Genomic DNA, 23,017 nt, shown 5'->3' on the forward strand with positions numbered 1-23,017 from the left:
CGCCGCAGCTCCGCCACCCATGGTGCGCCGCATTTACAATGCGGCGCACCATGTGGCAAAAACGGCACAGATGCGTCACGCATCTGTGCCGTAAAAGCGGCGCATTGCTGGAGCTGCATCGCGCTTGCGACGCAGCTCCAGCAATGCTCGGGGGGGCCCTATCTCCCCAATGCTGCATCAAGCCTTGCACCAGCTTCAAGCAGGCACAGGGTTTTGACTAAGCATGGGCGCAAAATCCGTTCCGCTTGCGGATTTTGCGGATTTTTGGCAAATTCCCGATCCGCGAATTCCAGCGAATTTGCCAAAAATCCGCAAATCCGCAAGCGGAACAGATCTGGGGGAGCGAAAGTTCAAGCTTCAAGCTTGTAACTATTTTAGAATGGCGCCGGCAAGCTGCCAGCGCCATTCTAAAATAGTTACTAAGTTAGCTTCAACAGGAAGCACTAATAGAAGCAGGTGCTCGAGTTTAACTGAATTCGAGCACCTGCTTTATTTTATCTATCAGTGCTTCCTGATGAAGCTAACTCAGTAACTATTTTAGAATGGCGCTGGCAGCGTGCCGGCACCATTCTAAAATAAAACAGGAGAGGGACAGAGGGCAGAAGGGCACAACAACAAGTGTGGCAGAGGGCAGAAGGGCACAACAACGAGTGGGGCAGAGGTCAGAAGGGCACAACAACGAGTGGGGCAGAGGGCAGAAGGGCAAAACAATGAGTGGGGCAGAGGGCAGAATGGCACAACAACGAGCGGTCTCGCACAACACGCAACACGCAAAGCGCCCCGCGACCACGCAAATTGCCCCGCAAACACGCAAAGCGCCCCGTGAACACGCAAAAAAAATCTGCAAATTCGCACAAATTCGTGAATTTTGCAGATCGCGAATTCGCAAATCCGCAAATTCGCGGATCGCAAATTCGCAAAATTCGCCCATACTTAGTTGAGAGCTTGGAACACTGTGTTAAGCAGCTCTGTTCAGAAAGAAAGACTGAGTTGAGGGCTGCGGTTGTTCTACAAGACGAAGGAAATTGTTTGCTTTTTCACTTGATGGATGACAAGAGTCTGCCTGTGAGGCTCTAAAACGGACACAGGGAAGAAGATCCCCTCTGGTGGCGTGCGTGCTTTGTGGATACAAATATAGTTGTTGGACTTATAGAGAGGGACCGAGTTAGAACTGGACTTATAGAGAGTATGTTTCCTTTTGCTCGATTCGCAATGGAGGATGAAAGGCCACTAGCCCCTCGGCGATATGTGGATAATATGCATTTGTTTTCCGGATGGTCCACCAGAGTGAAGGTGGCATTTGTTGCTTTTATTATTATCATTACTGTCATTATGATGTGTGTGTTTGTATATTTAGAGCTTCAGCATCCTGTACAGAAGTTGTTAGGAACCACCGTTGCCCCGGAAGAGCATCTCTTCTATTCTTTGCCCCCTCACAAGGCTAGACACAGAGAAACATATATGAAAAACACCTTTATTGAAATGTTGCACCAAACTCACAGTACCACAAACAAAACAAATTGTTGGGTATGTGGGTTACTTCCCTCAGTGATGCACCAGCATGAACTTTTCATTTCCTTACCAATGTTTAATTTAGCTAGCTGTGAAGCTTGGTTCCAACTATTGTCTTTGATGTATTCACATTATGTAGCCGAACCAAAAATATATCCTGAGAAAGATTATGAAGCCATTCTGAAGTATATAGAACAACATCAGGGATTTGATGCAGCCGGAAATGGGGGAGAGGGTTCTTTGGACCCCAATGCTTGCATGAATGGCTATACAGATTATAAGAATGTTACATGGTTAATGGAGGAAATGCAGGATTTTGAACTTTTTAATGACACTATGTACTTCCAGCATTTTAAAGAAAGAAATGTCACGAATGATAAAGCCTTACCGATCCCCATCATTAATACTACCTCTCCCTTCTGTATTCAGGGAAGAGGTCATGTTAAGGTAGGAAAGAACAGATGCAATTACACCTACACTCTACAGGTATATAGTACCCCACCTATGATTACTCCACCAGATGTCTATTTCGTCTGTGGTGAGAATGCATACACATGGCTCCCACGGGGATGGGCAGGAAGTTGCTATCTCTCATTCCTCTACCCTCCTGTGTATATTGCTCCGCCCGACTATCATACAACCCATCAGTTAGTTCAGAAAGGGGTAGTGGTTAGCTGAAACATTAGGAGCTATGACACCGACAGTACTGATCAAACAGATACCTCCCTGCAGCAATTCGTAGATTTTGCGAAGGGTCTTACCCCCTTTTGGGGACCTATATTCAATAGTCGCAGTATTAGACGCTTGTCCCGAATAGTTGAGAACGTGGTCCAGACTACTACTGGGATCTTAACTAATATTACTGTGGAGCTTGCAGCGACGAGGCTTGTTTCGCTCCAGAACCGGATGGTTCTTGACGTCATCCTCGCAGATAGGGGAGGAGCCTGTCGTGTGATCGCCAGCTCTTGCTGCGTGTTTATCCCTGATTCAGCCCCTACCATACATCTTGCTATACAGAAACTACATCGATTAGCCAGTGAAGCACATGTGGATAACGGCACCTGGTCCCTTAGCAGTTGGTACTGGGGCCTTTTAGCTACCTGAGGTTGGAAGATATTCATGGTGCTGGCTGGAGCTTTTGGAGTAACATTTACGTGTTGCCTGTGTCTCCAATGTGGCCCGGCCTGCTGCTCTTTTTGTGCGACCAGGATAACATCTGCTTTGAACTTTTCTCGTCAAGTCAAGGTTTAGAAGCAGATGATCCAAAAGGAGGTGGCAGACCTCATGCAGATCGATGAAGGGGTTTTCGTAGAATGAATCTAGGTATATTGGCTAAAGTAGGCCAAAAGGGCCGTCTGTTGGGATCGAAATTTGATAACACGTATTATTGGCCTAATATATTCAATATAACCTCGTAAATATATAATCGTATAGTTAGAATGTAAAGTGATCACCTATTAACCGATGGTTCACTTTTTACTTGATTGTTCTTATTGGTATAACCAGAGCCGCTGTGTTTTGTTTCTCTATGTGCAAGTGTGGTTTCCCCGAAATCACGTGATTACGCTTTCTGCTCGAAACTATGACGGCAGCTAGGCCGCCTACTATAATTGTTAGCCGTTAGCTCAAGGAAACCCAAGGTCACATCTGCCCTTCTTGTGGGATGTGCACATTCTAGCAGGGCCCGTTCCTGTACTCCTTGGGTCACAGATAGACAGGGAGGCACCTTACTGACCTGCCCCGGAATATCTTAGGCCTAGGCTACTAGCAATCAATTGTGCCTTATATGGGTATTCCTCTTGGCTTACTGACAAATTGTATCTTTCCTTGCAGGGTGTCATCTCGTACGCATGAAACGTATATATGCTTTGTATTTTGAAGATGTAATCAGTCTCCTCTGCGCACCTCCGAGGGTCATGTAGACTGAGGCTCCCCTGCCAGGGCTTGTATTTGATGAATAAACGATTGAACTTTCTCCATTGCCGACTGACTTATTAATATTGAGTAAATGCATATGGGCTATTGGTAAGTATAGCCCGCTAGAATAATTTTTAATCCTTCATCACAGTATCCCCACTCACCCTCCCTCCCGTTTTCCGTGCCTTCTCCCTCCCGCCCTCACCCCCTCCCGTTGTCCATGATGCCAACCATTTCCAATGCAATAAGTCTAGCAGTTAGTGAGCTCATTTTATGGCCAGGTTGCCCGTTTTTTTAGGGTCGAGCATGCAAGTGCATGCGCTAGCTTGCAACGCTATTGTATTCAATAAAGGACTTGAACCCCGCCCTTTTGGAACCATTTGCTGGTTCATCATTAGTTTTCTTTGCTGCCTCCTAACTGGCGAGTGAGGCCCAAACGTCAGTTCCGCTTGACCAAGCACAGAATAATCAAACTTCATCAATGCCTGTCACCCCTCTCCCTTCATCTCATTGCAGAGCAAAGAACCGCTGCTGGCCATTGTGCTCAAAACAAGAGAAGGAATCAATCAACGTACTGGGAGCTGTGGTGACTGTCCATTGCAGTCTCTAGTGGGTCAGTGCCTAGGCGAGGTCTCTGTTGTGCAATTTATAACCTCCCAATTTCAGCTTTATCCGTCCTTAACTTATGTGGCAAAGAGATTACCAAGTATGACGTCCACATCCCAGCCGTTGGACTAACGGTAGAACTGAAGGTAATGGGACAAAAAAAGCAACCACTCAAACAACAAATGTCTAATCCTGCAGCTCAGCAACTACTATGACTACATACCTATTACGTCACAGCTGCTGTCTTTTATATTTTACCGAAAAAGTACTTTTATGCCTGTTTGAGCGCCATGAATGGGAGAGGATCTGGCGTAACAGCCAGAGCTACCATAATTGAAGTTGAGGAACAAGATTTACATCATGGAAGTTGAGGAACCAGGTTTGAGTCTCGGTTTTGGCTCAATATCCTGTACTGTGGTCAAATCATCTCATCTCCCGTGCCTAAAACATTTTAAAAAAGAATGAATGTGTCATTGTTTCATATACAAAGCTTCAATACCTTTGGTTTGTTTGCACAATACAAATTTGCAAATTAATACATTTGATCTATGGTAAATAAAGAAGGGTAGCTATACAGTGTAATTCAGTAAGTAAAATCAGAGTCACTTCATATACCATGAAGAAAAACACTTCAAAAGTATTTTCACAGTTGACAGCCTTTATCTTGGTAATAACATGAATTGGTAATTGCATGCCCGAAATCGATACCCACAATGTAAGTGCAAATTTTCAGTTAAATGGAGTAAAACATTCATATGTTGATTTAAAGCTGCAATGTGAGCATATGTTTTTTCTTTTGCTGACACAGACTGTTTTCCCCTGTAGTAAAATATAATTACCACAATGGATACGCAGTGATTTCACTTTTTTAGCAAATACAATTAAGTTATTTTGTTTGTAGTCAACTTACTGCGCTTTTAACACAATTGAGAACTCTTCCGACCTTCTCCAAGTAAGGATTTTTATGTACTGAAAGTAAATCAAGGTGAAATTTTTGCATTTCTGATATAAAGTATTAGTACTTTATTAATAAAAAGTTCGATGATTTCACATAATTGCACCTTTAAGCAAAGAAAAACTATTGCATCACAGAAAACGTTATACTTCGAGTTAAAAAGTGAAAGGCATAATTCTTTTGCTCCACATGACACAAATGGTTGCGCATGCAAATCTCTTTTAACAAATGTAGTTTGCACTCTTTTAATCACCTCAGAGTTTAAAGTGAATAGCCAGAGATTCTTGTCCCTCTTCTGGGGGCTCTGTTGGGTATCTCAGAAAGTGTGGTGCTGCCACAATACATGATCATCCTATAGCAATCAAATAAGCCAGCTGATTCTGGGGACTGCATTCTAACCTACTTTGAACCTGTGAAAGACATCATTCAAGGCCTCCTAATTATTTTAGAAAAAAATTAATGACCTCTTTGTGCTGGTTTACTTCTTATGGTTTAGCACGAGAGCGCATTTGCTCGCCGGTGACACTACTGTGTTCAGTAAAGCTTGCAGCCCACCCACTTCTTATCATTTGTTAGCTCCAGTATCAGTCTTCATTGCTGCCTTCTAACTGGCCAGCGCAGACAAAACGTTAGTTTCATTTTCCTCAGTGGAGCAAGGACCAAGAAAGTTGAATCAAACTTAAACAGTGCCCGTCTGCTGTGCCTAATATGATTGAAGAACTATGGGGCAGATTTACAAGCCCCTTGCGCCATGTTTACGCCGCTGTTGCGTCGCGCAAGGCGGCGTAAACGTGGCGCATCCCTACGAGGCATTTACAACGTGACGCATCTATTGAGATGCGTCACGGTGTAGGGCCCTGCGCCACATGAAACTTGCGTCAGGTTTCATGTAGGCGTTCTGGTGCAGGGGGGGGGGGCGTTCCGTCGTAGGTACGCCCCTGAAAAGTGACTCAGTGAAATCTACAAGATTTCACTGAGTCACTTTCCCAATGCTGATGCGTCAAAACCCTGCGCCTGCTTGAAGCAGGCGTAAGGCGTGACGCACCACGTTAAAGATAGGGCAAGTTGGAAAAGTGCTGGAGTTGCGTGCCGCACGCAACACAACTTCAGCACTCCGCCAACTTTACGCCCAAGATGCGACACACATCTGTTCATTCCTGCGCCATGGTGCGCCGCATTGTAAATGTGGCGCATCATGGGTGGCGCAAGGATGAACCTGCGTGCCGTATCTTTCCTGGCGCATCTCTGCCGATTTGCAGAGATGCGCCAGGCAACGTAAATCTGCCTCTATACCTTCTCCCACCACCGACCACAGCTCTCCCTTCTTTCCCTCGCCTGGTTTCCAAGCTGTTGTTTTAAGCTGATCGCAGTGTGTCCTTTTAAGAGGGTGTGTTTGGACAGGAAATTCAGGCTGTGTAATGCACATAAGCAGCACTCGAAATGTGTGTGTCGTATAGGGGCTGCCCACCATCCACAGTGCCCATCTGCCATCCCTGTGGCCATCTCTCAGTTTCCAGTTTCCAGGAGCTTGTCTTTTCTGTTGCCAAGAATCCCACCTGGACAGGAATGTAACATTTCAACCATCACATTTTATTGTTGTCCCTGACTGTGGGCTGAGGGCTGCCTGAATTTGCCTTATTCAAACGTGGCTATTTCAGTGCCATCTTGCCAACATTATTTAACCTCTCAATGCCCTTCAAAGGGATCTTAAGTGGATTTAGTTAGTCTCATTGCAGATAAATGCTGTTTTTCAGCTGAATATCCACAGCACATCAAAGCACTGCAATGACCACGTAATCATAACTGCTGCATGCCACGATACTAAAATCTCACACCCTTTTGTAAAGATTCTCTTTAGTTTAATAATTATATTTCCTTAAGGAGACAAGTGGCATTTTGGCTAAGGTGCCACCATGGATGCTGGGGAACCAGGTTCAAGTCTCTGCATCAGCTCAACATCCTGTGATTCTGGGCAAGTCCTCAGTGCTTAATTTGAGCCAGTGGTTTCCGGTGCTTGGCACCAGCACTTAATTGTCAAAAACGGCGCTTCTGACAGTCTGTCACTAGGTGGCGCTTTCTTGCTAATTAAGAGATGACCACAATAACATTTAATTATTAATTCAATGTACATTAAAAATCACTATTACCTACTACTCAAGCAATTCTTATATCTTTGGGGGCCTGAAACAATCCAAATTGTCACACTAGTAAAAGTGTGATGGTTAGTAGTTGTGTTGTTACTATCATTGACAGCTTGGCTGGGGCAATGTGTGGTGCAAGCTGAAGTGGCCTCCGGATGAGAACCCTGGCACTTATTATAATTATTTTTTTTTACAAATTAAGCACTGCTTAATTTCCTAATGACTTAATGACAGTACTTTTGGGTCGAGTTTTCACTATTTAAAACGGCACACAATATAGATTTTGTTGTGATGCAGAAACCCGACTGATGAAACAACTAACAGTCATAAACTTAAACTTATTCTAATAGCGGTCCTTAAAGCCCCCCTGCGAGAAGTGAAGCGAGAAAAGCACTCAAAGAGAAGTTCCACAAAGCCATTTGCTGCACATATTTAGGTCGAGGCTCGGCAGCGCATGCGCTGTCTCTTTAAGACATGCTGTATTCACTGGGTGAGCTTAAGCCCACTCATTGCCTTTTTGTTCCTTCCTTCAATTGTCTTTAAAACATGCTCATTCTTACTCTTTGCCCCTCCATTATGTATTTGGGTTCCTCAAACAGAGCACCACTCAATTACTGTTAGTCATACACCGCTGTGTTTATGTGTTCATTTGGGGGACAATTTTTTCCTTTGATTCCTGCTCGTATCACTCTTTGCCCTTCTTTGGTGGTTCAGCTTTGGCGCCCATTACTTAATCTCCCTGTCCCGTTCAAATATCGAGATTGAAATGTCAGACACTGTTTTCGAGGATGTCTCTTCAATTTTCTCTGGCGTCAAAGTGCAAGGATTTCCCCATAACTCGTCCTGCTTCACCGTTTGTTGCTTTAGCGAGCCTCGGTCACCTGACGTTCAGCAGCACAACCTTGCTGCACAGTTAAGGGTGAGGCGTGGGCCACTCACATCACATTTTCTCTGACATCTATTTGCATAAAAAGAACTTGAGCAATCCAGAGGTGTTGGAGTGCTTTACATGATCACTGGTGACATTGTACTATGTCAAATTCATTTTTTGGGGCATTTTCATAGAGCACAAACTAGACTGACCCATAGGTAGTGAAGCAGTTTACAAAAGCACCTAATATTTTAATTTTTAGGTGCATGGAGATTAAATAATGTTGATGCTGTCCCTGTTTATTAATTATTTCCCTTCTACCTGATAAATTGGAGAACCATTCAGCCCTCTCACCTCCGCCCACTTCGCTGCATGCCTGCCCACTGCCTCTTCCTGTCGTCCTCCTCCTCTCAGAGCTCTAATTTCAAAGCATATTCACGACAGCTACCCAGGGACTGTGAGACATTTTATGATTTATAATGTGAACTTGAGCGATCTGAAGGTGTTGGAGTGCTTTACAGGTGCGCTAGTTACAAAACACAAGTCAAATACATTTTTGGGGGCATTTTTATAGAGCGCAAAGTCGACTGACCCACAGGTATTGGATCGCTTTACAAAAGCATAATTTACATTACACAAGGACAGATAATCTTTTTTCTTTTTAGTTGTGCAGAGATTAAGTGATAACGATGTTCTCCCTGTTTATTCATTATTACCCTCATAAGTAACAAATGGGAGGATTTTGTTGTTATTGCTATGTTCTATGTCCTATACCCTGGGGGCTGGGACAGAGGGCTGATCGGGAGCTTGCTGGTAAACAGATGGCGCGAGCAGTGTTTAGACAGGAAAAATCTGGAGAAGGGCGGCTCGTGAATAGAGCCCTGTGTGAGGGAGGATGTGACGTCTGCGCCATTGGAAAGTACTTCACTGCTTTTTTTCATAGACTGTTTAAATACTCTAGTGATGCAGTCACACACAAAATGTTATAGTGCTGTTGACTTGCATTGAGGCACTTGTTTTTCAGTCTGTGAGTTAAAAAGCCTTGGAATGTGTCCATAAAGGTTTCCTGAGGCAAGCATGCATTCCTAAATCAGACTGCATAACCCAGTGTCTAGTTATTGTATAGCTCTTGATTCCCTGGTGGCAAACCACCCAGGATAATGTGCTGCATAGCTAAATACTTGTAAGGTCCCAAAGGCAAGACTTATTGGCTATGCCAATGCATGTTAATCTTGATTTCCCTAATGTCAGCACAAACATTGCTTGCAGCAAACTCAGATTCATGCAGTCTTCCATACTTTGCAAAGCACCATAAAAGCATTTCTTTACAAGATCAAAATTGGCCTGATTTGTGAATGCAGGTGACTTTGTTTAGCGATCTGTTTCAATAATTGGGCTATTTTCATTCAGTTTCCTGTTTTTTCTGTCCCAGTCTGACCCTGTATTCAGATCCACTCCTTTATACCGCCGGCAAGCAAGCACATTTATTTTGCACTCTCTGTGTATTTATACCCTTTGCTGACGAGTGTCGGGGGAGAACTCAGCTCTGGTTTGCCACGGGTCCCCTTGCTCCACACCACCAAATGGGTGGGTCTGTAGATATATTATTCCAAAACATTCAAATGAAACATAGAACTCTTGATAAAAACAAATCAGTAGATACCTTTAGTTATTTCCTCCAACAGTCATGGCCTGGTGCCAAACTGCTAGGCTACGATGTCCTGATACTTACGCGATCAAGTGGGATCTGGCCTTAGAACATATTGCAAGCCAGATCTAGATAAAGGCACAAGGTATCTCACCTTCTCCAAAATCTTGGGGAGGCTATGGCCAAGTGTTATTAGCGCTGTCCTTTGTTGGCTTCACATCTATCAATGTAGGAGGCCCACTTACCTGACTCAGCAGGGTGGTTGGGTAAGCTAGTTCTATTCACAGATGTTGTTGTGCAGAGCTTCTCGTGCCACAATACATTGAAGGTGATCAGGGTTCCTCTTCAGCACGCTGGCACCATGGTTCCTTTTACTTGAGTCACTGCCCATGGTACAAGATCAAATAGTGGTTTGAACTTGCTACCTGTCGGTCTATCCCCCAGAAACCCAGGATCGCCAACTTTTATGTTCCTTTACTTTCCTCTTGTTTGCATCTCACCTGTCCATTGACCTTCTTCCCCCTCTCCTTGATGGCTTTTGTGTCTGAGACATTAGGTATCTATGTCAGATGACACAGAATGGAATCACAAGCAGCAAATAAATTGGCGCACATTTCAAGAGGGTCTGTGGAGTTTTGTGCGATATTCTCTGAGGAATTTGTATGATGCCCAATCTAGATTGTGTTTTTTGAATTATGGTATTTAGACTGTTGTTAAGTCACAAATCCTTCAGCCTCCACATTGGCTTGAGGCCACATTGAAGTTATTTTTTGGTGCTTAATGGTTATTGACTTGAGTTAATAAATGTGGTCCATTGTTGATGCTGATTTCCTTTGGAAATCCGTGTGTTGCAAACATTTTCTTCCACTTAGGTTTGACAGCTTCTGCAGCTGTGGACAGCACAAACTCAAGTTCCCAATACTTGCTAAAATCATCTTTGGTAACCAAAAGATGTTTTCCAACGGGCAAACTTGCAAAGCCCATGCTTATTCTGAGCCACTGAGAGTCACGTGACTCCTCTGAGATGATGGGGGCCATAGGGTCGGGGGCACGATTGCTAGACATGACAAACACAAAGCAGAAGCGCGTTCTACCTGAGAGTCAATTTCAGGGAATCAGACTTTTTGGTGAATCCTCAATTTTTTTTTAATCCCCGATGTCTGTGATGTGCCAACTCAATGACATTAGGACTAGAACTTTGGGTATGACCAATCATCTTCCTCTTTAGAGACGTCCGTCATAAATAGGGATAACGAATCTCATACTTGGTAAAGCACTCGTGGTCATGAAGGATCTCAGCCCATTAGAGACCTTGGCTTTCTTTACTAGTCATAGAAATTCACAGACTCGGGAAGCAGTTATCAACTCCTCTTTTGCTATCAGGCCTGGCTTTGACTTTTCAATGACCACTAAACTGTATTCTCCAGTTTCCTCAGCTTGATTCACTTCATCTCCAGTGAATGTTCTCAGGTGTTGTTAAAAATTGTGGTTCTGGTTGGCAGAGGTATGCATCCTGTCCAAGCAAAAATCACAATCCAAGTCAGGGTAAGTCACAACACACCCTAAATGATCCTGTGCTCACCCTCTGGTAGCTTGGCAGAGAGCAGTTAGGCTTAACTAAAGAGGCAATGTGTAAAGTATTTGTGCAACACTTCAAACAGTAACACAGTGAAAACACCACAAAAAAGGCTCCACACCAGGTTGGAAAAATAGAACCTAATTTTATAGATAAAACAAGACCAAAATGACAAACATTTAAAATCTATAAGTGGACATATGATTTTTTAAAGAGCGTTTAGAAGAAATATGCTCCTATTTGGGATATATGGTTGTGCTGGACCAGGACAAAGTCAAAAGTCCAGGCTGACTGTGATGGAGGCCGATCCAGATACCGGGGTTTTCAAGTCCCGCTGAGCAAAAGTTCTTTGATCCGTGCCACAACAGTGAAGATACAGGGTGCAGCCGAGCGATGCTTCAGGGTCAATCCTGCAGTCAAGGTGATGTGTCAATTTTGTCCACGTAGCAAGGGCGATATACCAAGTTTGAAGATAATGCACTGGTTGTGTTCCCGCAACAGCAGCGATGTATTGATTCTGCTCTTGCAGCAGGGGATACATCAGTTGCGCTGGAGCAAGAACCTGGGTCCACTTCCAATGGACATGGCACCGGAGCGGAGCGGAAGATTGTTATATCCCTAAGTCTTCAAATCAGGAGGATAGTGAGGTAGCCCTTGGAGTCACTCTGGGTTCAAGTGATGTAGGTCCAGTCTTTACCCAGTAGGAAAGAGCAACAGGCAACGGCAGCTCTGTAAGGAAGCATACTTCCAGAGCAGCAGTCCAGCTTTGTGGCAGTCCTTTGGCACAGCAGTTCTTCTTCCTGGCAGAATGGTTTCATGTCCAGAAGTGTACTGTCTTGGAGGGGTCAGAGACCCAGTATGAATACACAGTTGTGCCTTTGAAGTGGGAGTGACTTTAATGAAGGTTCTTGAAGTGCACAGAGATCCTTCCATCCTGCCCTGGTTGTAGACTTATTATAGGGGGCTATGCAGACCTTTGTGTGTGGAGAGGACACATCCTATTCAGGGGTAAGTGTGATGCTAAGCCTAGCTCCTTCCTCCTATCATTGCAGGAAGATCCATTAAGTCACACCTAAGTTCTCTTTATGTGTGACTGCCTAGAGGGAATACACAAAGTCAAGCGTTCACTCACCACCGACTGATCACAGACAGGCTGCAGGCACAAAAGGGCTAAGAGCATGAACATGTTATTTTTCTAAAAATTGCATTTATAAATTTTTAATGATAAATTTGACGTTCCTATTAAAGAGGATTTATCATTAAAATGTCATAGGTACTAACCATGAGGGCTCTACCTACATCCACTTGGGAATTACAGCTTATTAGATGTAATAAGGAATCCTCAATGTTAACATATGGAAGGGGTAGGCCTCATAGTAGTGAAGAACTAACTTGGGAGTTTTTCACTACAAGGACAAGCAAAACTTAAAAGTACACATCCTTCCTTTTAATTACAAGGCACCCAGCCCTATAGTTTACTTAGAGCATACCTTAGGGGTGACTTACATGTAAAAAAAAGGGAATTTAAGGCTTAGAAAGTGGTTTTAAAGTCCAAATCAACAGGGCAGTGTTGCACACACAGGATCTGCAGTTGCAGGCCTGAGACATGTTGATAGGCTACTTGAGTGGGTGACACACTCAGTACTGCAATCTCAAGTACAGCATTTAATTTATTTACAGGCCCAGGGCACATGTAGTGCATTGTACTAGGGACACATAAGTAAATTAAATGTGGCAATTGTGGATACATCAATTAAACCATGTCTAGGGGAGAGATCACATGCACTTTAGCACTGGTTAGCAGATGTAAAGTGCTCAGAGTCCTGAGGCCAATACAAACGTGGTCAGAAAAAGAGGAGGCGGAAGGCAAATATTTGGGGTGACCCTTCAGAGAGGTCCATTTTTCCACAGGGGTTGAAATCGGTTGTCTGCTAAGTTCCCATGAATCATCCATTACATGACCTCAAATGCATATACTTGAAGCTCGATGTGAAGTGCTGGGTTGAACACATTTCCTTTGAATAAGCAAATGAGTCTTCTGTGGTCAATGCTTACTAAGAATACGTTGCTATGCAGATATATGTGACAATGACAACACCCCAATATTACAGTAATCACTTCTTTTTAGGTATGAGAGTCTATGTGATCTATGTCCCACTGATCTGATAAATCTGCATCTGTAGCATGGGTGTACTGAATCCTGTGGGCATGGTGTTAACAACATGTTCTGTGGCTAGGCTTGGTCCATAGTACCTCGAGGTCATGCTTGCAGATTGGGCTTCTTTGATGTTCTTAAAAGCCTCTTGTTGTTTGAACAGCCAGAACCATGGGATCTCTGCTTCAAGAAGGTCTTGTAATTACTTGGTAAGGATGGTCAGAGCGGAAATGAAACATTCACAAATGGGTGATAATCACTAGGAAACTCCCTATTTCTGTAGCATTCTTGGGAACAGCTGCCGTTTTCATGTCTTACATTTTCTTTGGGTCTGGAGCTAGCCCACTGGCTGTGAAACAATCGCCAAATAAATTCATTTCTTTCTTTAAAAGCTCACACTTGTTCTTATGTAGAGTCATTGATACTGGTTAGGTGGGCTCTTATGCTGTGTTTGCGTTTCTCTATGGTGGCGACATGAAGAAGGTTGTCCTCACTCACATTGAACTTACAGGTTTGCTCTGCCACAACTTTTTGGATGCACTGCTGGAATACCTTAATTGTGGTGGATATTCTGAAGTTGAGGCATCTGTAGAATCTGAGCCCAATATGCTTTGAGAAAGTAGTGATGTATTGTGACGCTCTGTTGATTTCTAGTTGGTGGTATCTTGATCAAAGATCAATTTTGTAAAGCCACTTGGCTTTGTTGACCTTGACCACATCATAATCCACTATTTGGGCTACGTGGTATTCTATTTTTATGGCTGTGGTGGATTGCCTTGTGTCCACATATTCGCAACTGTCCAAGTTCTGGAGTTTTCAAACAAAGGGTGCGACTAAAGGGGATAGCCCTTCCACTTTTTCCATGACACCAGCAGCTTCCTGGGTGGCAAGTTCTCTACCAACTTGTCCTCTAATGTTGAACGAGATCCATCTGTATGTTGGACTCAGATGCTTCTAGCTGACTCCTTCTAGCATTGTGCGAGTTAAGTTAGCATGTGTGGCACCATTTTGTATTCAGCCACCATTTTGTACTAAGATCGAAAGTAAGCTTCTGTCCCTTACTGTCTGCCTCAGCAGAAAGCAGCCTCAATTGTTTCTCTTTATTAGTCAAGGTTGAGCTTCACTGCACTAATAAATAGATTGCTCTGTCTTTGCATGCCTTTCCCAGTACGGGCAGAGAAAACTTGAAACTAAGAAATACCCGGTCTCAGGATGGTAGCTCGTCCTTCTGTAACTCCTTTGTTCATCAGCACCCAGACTGGAAAATTCCAGTCAGGGCGGGTCTGTAGGGGTGTTGGAAATGTACATCTTGTATTACTATGTTGACGGGGGTCAGTCCCTCTACAGCATTCTAAGGAGGCTGGTCAGACTGGACTCCACTCGAGTGTATGACTAATAAATAATTTTTGTTTGTATTCTCTACTCTCTGACTGACTCTTCATTTGTATGGAAGGCTGAGAGGTGGTCGCAAGTGACCCGGGTGATCCTAATCAGGTCACTTCCTTCAGGTATCTAACTAAGGGCCCGATGTAGGTAAATCTAATTTACCACTTCTAAAATACCGAATCATACCGATTCGGTATTTGAGAAGTGGTAAATTAGAGGGGGGGAAATGTAGGTAATTCTGATTCGGTAAATACCGAATCTGTAAGATTCGGTATTTACCGATTCTGTAAATACCGAATCGGTATCCCCCATTGATTCCTATGGGCCTTGAAGCCCATAGGAATCAATGTGGAATACCGAATCGGTATTTACCGATTCGGTAATTACCTATTCTTGCAAGGGTGCGGGGTGTCACTTTGACACCCTCTAGCACCCCCAATACAGGCATGTGTGCCATGTGGCACACAGACATGCCCTAAGGGCATTGCAAAAAACAACAATGCCCCTGCACTATACAATTGAATATGTGATCAAACGGTTCCTTATTTAGTAAGTCAAAAACAAACATTGGAGCACCATTGAAAGTCAAAGTTAATGAACATTTTCACATCAAATGATCAAAGTTGGACAAAATAGAGTTGTCAATGCGTTCCGTTGTTGGTGTGATACTTTGGTTTATTGTTCCTACATATGGGCCAACACGTGTTTCATCGCAGGGAAACAGACTGCGAATCTTCAGGGCTGAATAGAAACATAAGGTTTACATTTGTGATCATGTTTGTGATACAGTTGTATAAACAGGTGACTTGAAGGTGTCACCCATTGTGAGAAATGCATGCCATTATGTGCCTATGTGCCAAAGTGCTTCGAGAGCATTGGTATAGTGACATTAGTGAAATTTAGGTTCTGTCTGATTGTTTGATTCTTAACTGTAGACAAAAAAACACACAAAAACACAAATAGGCCGTATGAGATGCTATTAGTGACGTGTAAAGTAAGTGAGATGTGTAGACAGTATACGAAATCCCAAGTGACTAATATAGTGTGTACTAAAACAATTATTTGATTATATTTAGATCAGAAAAATTCGGCGAGAAATCTAGAACATTTGTATCTATAGGACAGTGTTTTTATATATATTCTCAAGGTTGACTTGTCTTGGGAGATAACATCCATACTTTTCTTTTCTTAGTGAACAGTTTTGTACATCTACAAAAAGGTCTTATCTTTGTCGTTAATCAGCCGATTTTAGTATGGCCACCAAATATGGGCGAGATCATGTTGACAGATATAGTCATTAGGCTGACCAATGGATATGAATTCTGTTTTGTCTACACTAAGAACAGTCTCGAATTTAAGACATATATAGACTGTATAGGAGAGAAAAAAGTGGTAATCCTTTTCTTTATATATAAAGGTATTGCTATTTACAAGAGAGTTTCTTCATGATCAAATAACAGAGAAAAAAGGCAGCATCAGTGTTTAAAAAATAGGCTAGGGGGATGGAAAACTAATACTCTAAATGGAATAAAAGATCAAAAGAAACAACGTCCAAAATAAAAAAGGCAATGGAAAATTAATGAAATCAAATAAACTCACCCTCATGGGTGAGGGGCATAAACACATCGGTTTAGCCGTGTTATGTAGTCTCGTTTCCTGATTTTTAAACGTTATATATGTTGCAGAAACTTCATACGACTTGATGAGTCTACAATGAATGTAAGTGAATATGGATTTAATTTTAGGTTAAAAGTTATTTTATTTTAAGATGGTATAATCGTCGAACTAAAAGAACCGTCGAACATATAAGGAGAACCTACCTCGTTTTCGATTAAGTGTAGTTTTTACCGGGAGGAGAGAAGAAAGCAGTTTGCAAAGTAGTCACAACACTGCTATCCTTAGAGGCAAGGCGGATACACCTAAAACAATAAATAAAGGGGGAGGAAACAGAAAAATGTGTTTTTGGAGGAATTATGGGGCCGTAATGAAAAGCGTCCGGTATTTGCTGTTGAAACACAAACGGAGCATCGAGATAGCTTACCTCCTCTTCGTAGTACTCCCTCTGGTTATTCCCGGCGCCGTTTTCCAAGGACGGTCACATGACCGGACGCCCAGCCGGAATATGTACCGGCGTGGTCCTTCCTTTACTAAAAACGACTAGACCGTCAACAGACATGGAGTCTGTCGAATACCCGGCCCGAAAAGGAAAAAATACTGTGGGCAACCACCCATATGTTAATTGTTCGTCGACAGTTACAAAATTGCGAACTTCTATCGTTTTGCATCGTTTTATATATTGTAAAATCTATTTGTGAAGCGGTATGCCTCCCAATTATTAAGTGGCCAAAGTTAGGTTCCTAGAAAAATATTGCGAGCATTCAGTTAATAGGTTTGATATTCATCAAATAATTCGGTTTATTTAGCCGATGTATAAGAGCAATTAATTAATGAGGTTAAAGTATGTCGAGTTATTAGTTTTCAAAAGTCGATATTAAGGAATAGTTCATTTATATCGGAGATTAATGTCCGTGACTCACTATGTGCCGGAATGTTCACGTGTTTGACATGTTAGTCAGATATCGTGCCTATGTATATTTCATTGTAAGGTACAATGCTGATCTAAGACATCCCAATAGGATCCAATAATCAGGGGTCCTATATATTATAGTCAGTTTTTTGTGAATTAACTTTTAAAGATTATTACCTCATATTCCCTTGATATCTATGATCTGGGGATTTTACCCAGTGAGTGTATTGTTGTCCATAGAACACAGATGATTATACAATCTATGGGGAAACGATTCACGATATGATTATCTAAGAAGAATTACATAATATGGTTAACATCACTCTGCTCAAAACGTCACATCGCATTATAAATTATATATATTTATCAGAATTTGCTAACATAAATTGGTAGAACACTAAAACACATTTGCATGAGAAAAACATGATGCCGTTAGATAATACAGTGATTAGTTTCCTAGAAAGAATTGCATCTAGGGATCATAATTTAAACCATGTTCAATACTTTGAAGACGCATGATCCAAGTAGCTTCTTTACGTCTGAGTGCCAACTCTCTATTCCCACCTCTAATATGCATGGGCACAGTCTCAATTCCGTAGAACGATACAGAAAAGTCCTCTGCACCAGTTTGGCATGTGGCCACATGTAAGGCTACTGGGTATTTTGGATCTTGCTTTTGTATGGCTCTCATGTGCTCGGAAATTCTTTCTTTTAGTGTTCTGATGGTACTACCGATGTACTGTTTGCCACATCGGCATTCTATTATGTATACCACATATTTTGTGAGTCCAAGAATGAAAGGGAGGTCTCCTTATAGTTCCAGTTTAGGGACAAGGAGAATTAGCAAAGCAAGAGAGGAGTCCCTATGTTCCACAAATGTGGAGGTTTTTATGTCAGTACCACTCTTTTAGGAACACACAGAACCCACATATGTATCATCAACAGTTACTTCAAGAATGCAAATACACCGTTATATAAAATTAAACCTGTTTGTACAGTTTATTAAAAATATCATATTTTCTTTAGCACATTAGTGCTCACAGTATTAAAAACTTGAACCAAAGAAGAACACATTTGATAAAAAAAAAGCAAAAATAATAATATTACAATTTTCTAACAACACATGTTGGTTTACATCAATGAGAAAAACAGCAATAATTATTGCACATAAATCAAATTAAAAAACAACAGTAGTTGTTGCACACAAGTCATATGGGTCAGTTAAAAAGCAGCAATAATTGTTGCACACAAGTCGACGCAGCGTTTCGGTTTTAGTTTTACACCTTCATCAGGACAGTTTTCTAATCAGAAAGAGAAATATACAGTTAGGAATCGTTCTAATCACATTCTATTTATTATACATTGTTGTTAAGTTATGTTCATTATACTATAGAACCATTGGTTCTTCTTGGTGCTCTTATATAGGGGACATGTGGCACTAAAAGAGGGTACTCATTATGTGGGAATAAAATCACTAAAGGTGCAGGTACAATGCATGCATTTCAAAAAAGAATGTTACAGTGTAGCTCTACCTTGAGATTATCAAGAAAGAGAATAGCCAGGAGTCCTCTTTACTCAATTCGAGGTAGTCAGTTGTCTCGGGCCATTCAGATTTTACACTTGTATCAATTCAAAGTGTAAGGAGATCTATGGAATAGTTAATAATGGTTTTATTAATTCTGGAACACAGCGTAAGATAGTAGTGCTCGGCTCATAGGGATTGTTCTAATTACCTTTGTTTTATTATATACAATCCTAACATCTGAGGGTCGAGGGAGCCACCGTTTTAAATTCTTCGGATGTTCTTTGAGAGATGGATGTTCTAATTTTCATCAGGCAAAGGAAGAGCGGACAAGAAATGACCATGAGAACTTATACTTCACTCAAAAGATTCTCACCCTACCCTTTTTCTCACAGGTAGATTAAATTCTGTGGGACTTACCATTTAGGAGTAGAAGAACATAAGAATGGATGCTCTTAACAATAGCTTTATCAATTGCAGTGTTCGTCACTGAACAGTCGTCCGTTTGAAAATACTTTTATATCCGTGTTTCATCCGGATCTAAAATTTAAAACAATTTTCATTCCATAAATTTATCGTTATGTCGAGTAGTTTCTCATCTAAGATCTATAGTGTGTATGGGGTTAGTCTAGATTCTGGAATGATTGACTGATTGTATCATTTTGCACCATTTCGTGCTTATCAAGCACCAAGGTATGTCTTATATAATTATCGTCTTGGCTTTTGCCTAATGGGCAACTTTCTCTTATGGAGTATTTTTTAAAAAAAATTATAATTTCACCCGTTAATTTATGGCGAGTCGTGTCAACCTTATTCAGATGTTAAAAAGGTGGCACTTTCCCTCAACTTGCATTCCCCGTTATATCTTTCAGAGTCTGGAGCATTGTTGCTAAATTCTGGGAATGCTATAAGTTATGTGCCTTCCCGTTTTTGCCGTTCCTAGTTCGAGGCAAAAAGAAAAAGTTTTTTTAGGTGCCTATACAGGTTTATCTAGAAATATTTAAATGCGGCAGATTGTCTAGTTCTCTTACAAACAAATAACTATTTTAACTCATGCATTTAAAATGCAGGACTAACGTTTCCGAATCTATAACTAAGGGTCAAGTGTAAAGCCCATTAACTAAAGGGAGTCAAGACGATGGGACCTCTATTCCTATTAAGGCGAGTCCCGCAGCTTTCTAGAATTACCAGTATCCCTTTGTTCGTATCTTACCTTTTGTGTGTAGGTCGGCCTCCCTGCTCCTCTCGACACCCTCGTAAACCGGAATTCATTAACGCCCGGGGACTCTCTGTTTATAAGTCCGCAAGTGTATCCGGTCAATCACCTATTTCCCGCTAAATTTTAATTGGATATCCTGTCTAGGGCGGGCACCAAAACTACATCTGTAGTTTTTTTGTGTTCTTGTCCCGCTGTGTATGCGCAGTCCGATTTCAATTCTAGGACTACTTGGGTAGTTTTTGTTGTTACTTCCGCATTGTCTATTTATATAACGCGCGTGTTTTACCCTTGTACTGCATTTATATCGCCACAGATATTTAGTAGGCGGGACTGATCGAATTTTATGAGCCGCCATGCATATGCGGGTCATCCTATCTGGGGCGGGCGCCTAAACTACATCTGTAGTTTTTTGTTCTTGTCCCACTGTGTCTGCGCAGTCAGGTTTCAATTCTAGGACTACTCGGGTAGTTTTTATAATTACTTCCGCATTGTCTTTTTATTCAATGCGCGTGTTTTGCCCTTGTACTGCAATGATATCGCCATGGGTATTTATTAGGCGGGACGGGTTTTGTGAGCCGCCGTACCTATGCGGGTCACTTCTAATTTACAAGATTATATTCTAGGTTATATTGTGCCCATCTTAGAAGTTTTTTGGAACAATTTTTTAACGAGGCAGACATACATCTCTATTGGTCAATGTTGTGATCTCAGCCTCTGGGTTAGTTTAATTTTTCACTACATGCTAGTATCATTACTACTAGTGAGGAATTTTCAATTAGTTGTCATACGTTCAGGGGATAGTTATGACACCTATCCTAAAACTAGGGGATATTTATTATCTTAAATTTAATTTAATGGCACACTCAGAATATAGGAATATCTTACGCATTAACCTAAGTCGGAAATGCACGGGGACCTCGACTATAAAATGCGTTCCCAATCTTCTTTGGAGTTAAGGCCCTGTTTGACACTGTTGAAACGGGACATGAAATATTGCTCTCGTTTCTTCCTTTTTATTTCCATATTGCCCCCTCGAGCATTCATATATACAGTTTCCAACCCACACCATGTGAGCTCCTGCACTGTATGTTTTGCTGCTTGCCAATGTTCAGTTAATGGGGCTCCTTTCTTTTTTGTCCGGATAGAAGATTTATGTTCGTTAATCCGTAGTCTGATTTCTCTAGAGGTTTCACCTATATAGACTAAATTGCAGGGGCACTTAATCATGTATATAATGTTCTTTGACCTACAATTAATAAAAGATTTGATATTATGTTTTATGTTGTTATGTTCAGCATACTCTCCTTTGTTAATTATTGTGCAGTTTGAACAACTTCCACACGGAAAAGTGCCCGTTGGTAATGGGGCCTTGTTCATAGTTGTTTGTATGAGTGTAGGCTCTTCCCTATAGGTGTGCACTAATTTGTTTCTAAGAGTTTGATTGCGTCTGAATGCTATCATAGGTTTGGGGATCTTTTCTTTATTTTTGTTGGTTATCAAATGCCAATTCCTATTTATGATGTTTTTGATTTTGTTACTGATGGCACTGTAGTTGGTCACAAAAATCAGAGGTTTCTTCTGATCATTCTTTATTTCCTTGTGAAATAGATTGTCCCTATTAAAATACTTTGCCCTTTTATACGCATTTTTCACAAGGCGTTTAGGATATCCCCTTTCAGTGAATTTTGTCATGAGTACCTTGGAGTGTTTTTCGAAATCTCTGTTGCTTGTACAGTTGCGTTTAAGTCTCAAAAATTGACCAAACGGAATATTATCACGTTGGCACGGAGGGTGGTGGCTAGTGTAATGTAACATAGTGTTACGGTCTGTTTTTTTAGTAAAAAGTTCAACTGCTAGTACACCATCCTCGTGTTTAATTACAATATCCAAGAACTCGCAGCTGCTGTTGCTAAAACTGGAGGTGAATTTTAAATTGCTGTCTCCCAGGTTTAGCCATGAGATGAATTCAGTCAATAATTCAACTGGTCCAGTCCACACAAAAAAAACGTCATCGATATATCGAGACCAGTGTGATATATTTTCAAAAAATGGTGCCATCGGGTTAAAAATGTGTATATTCTCGAATTCAGCCACATACAGGCATGCCAGACTGGGAGCACAGGTGGCTCCCATGCTGGTGCCCTTGATTTGTTTAAAATATTCATTGTTAAAGATAAAAATGTTGTTTTTCAAAACAACCTTAACACAATCAATAATGAACACTTCCTGTGGGTTCAGATCCCTACTCTCTGTGCTCAGAAGGCTCTCTATCATTGTGATTGTACTATCTTGTGGAATATTGGTATATAGGGCCTCTATATCGAGTGTTACCAATAGTTGCGTATTATTATTAAAAACTAGACCCTCTACTTTTTGTATAATTGCTGCTGTGTCTTTAATGTATGCCTTTTGGGCTACAACATATGGCTGTAAGAAAATATCCGCGTATTTGCTTAACGGTTCCGTAAGTGAGCCAATGCTCGATACTATGGGTCTGAGGGGTGGGTTTTCTAGACTTTTATGCACTTTCGGTAGTCCGTAAAGTGCAGGAACTGTAGGATTCTCATTATATAGGAAATTGAATTCATCAGTACAGATCGCCTCATCTTCCTTTGCTAAATCTAACATTCGTTTGATTGTCTTTTTTAATTCTTGCCAATCCCTTCTATCTACTTTCTGATAGTGTTCCTCATTGTTCAACATAGAGGTAATTTTGTCATTATACTTCTCTGTAGCCATAATAACAATACTACCGCCTTTGTCTGCAGGCTTAATTGTGAGCATATGGCAGTTCTGGAGTTTATTAAGTGCCTCCTTTTCCTCTACCTTCAGATTATAGTTTAGCCATTGTTTATGGTCTAGGAGGTCTGTGACGCTCTTCTCTACAGATCTCTCGAATGCCTCTATGTCTTTGTTAACCTGCCCTAGCTGTGGGGTCCATTTAGATTTAGGTTTCAACCCTGATTTGTTTGCTGATGGAAT

This window comes from Lissotriton helveticus, chromosome 3_1 (genome assembly GCF_964261635.1).
Source record: "Lissotriton helveticus chromosome 3_1, aLisHel1.1, whole genome shotgun sequence".
NCBI lineage: Eukaryota > Metazoa > Chordata > Amphibia > Caudata > Salamandridae > Lissotriton > Lissotriton helveticus.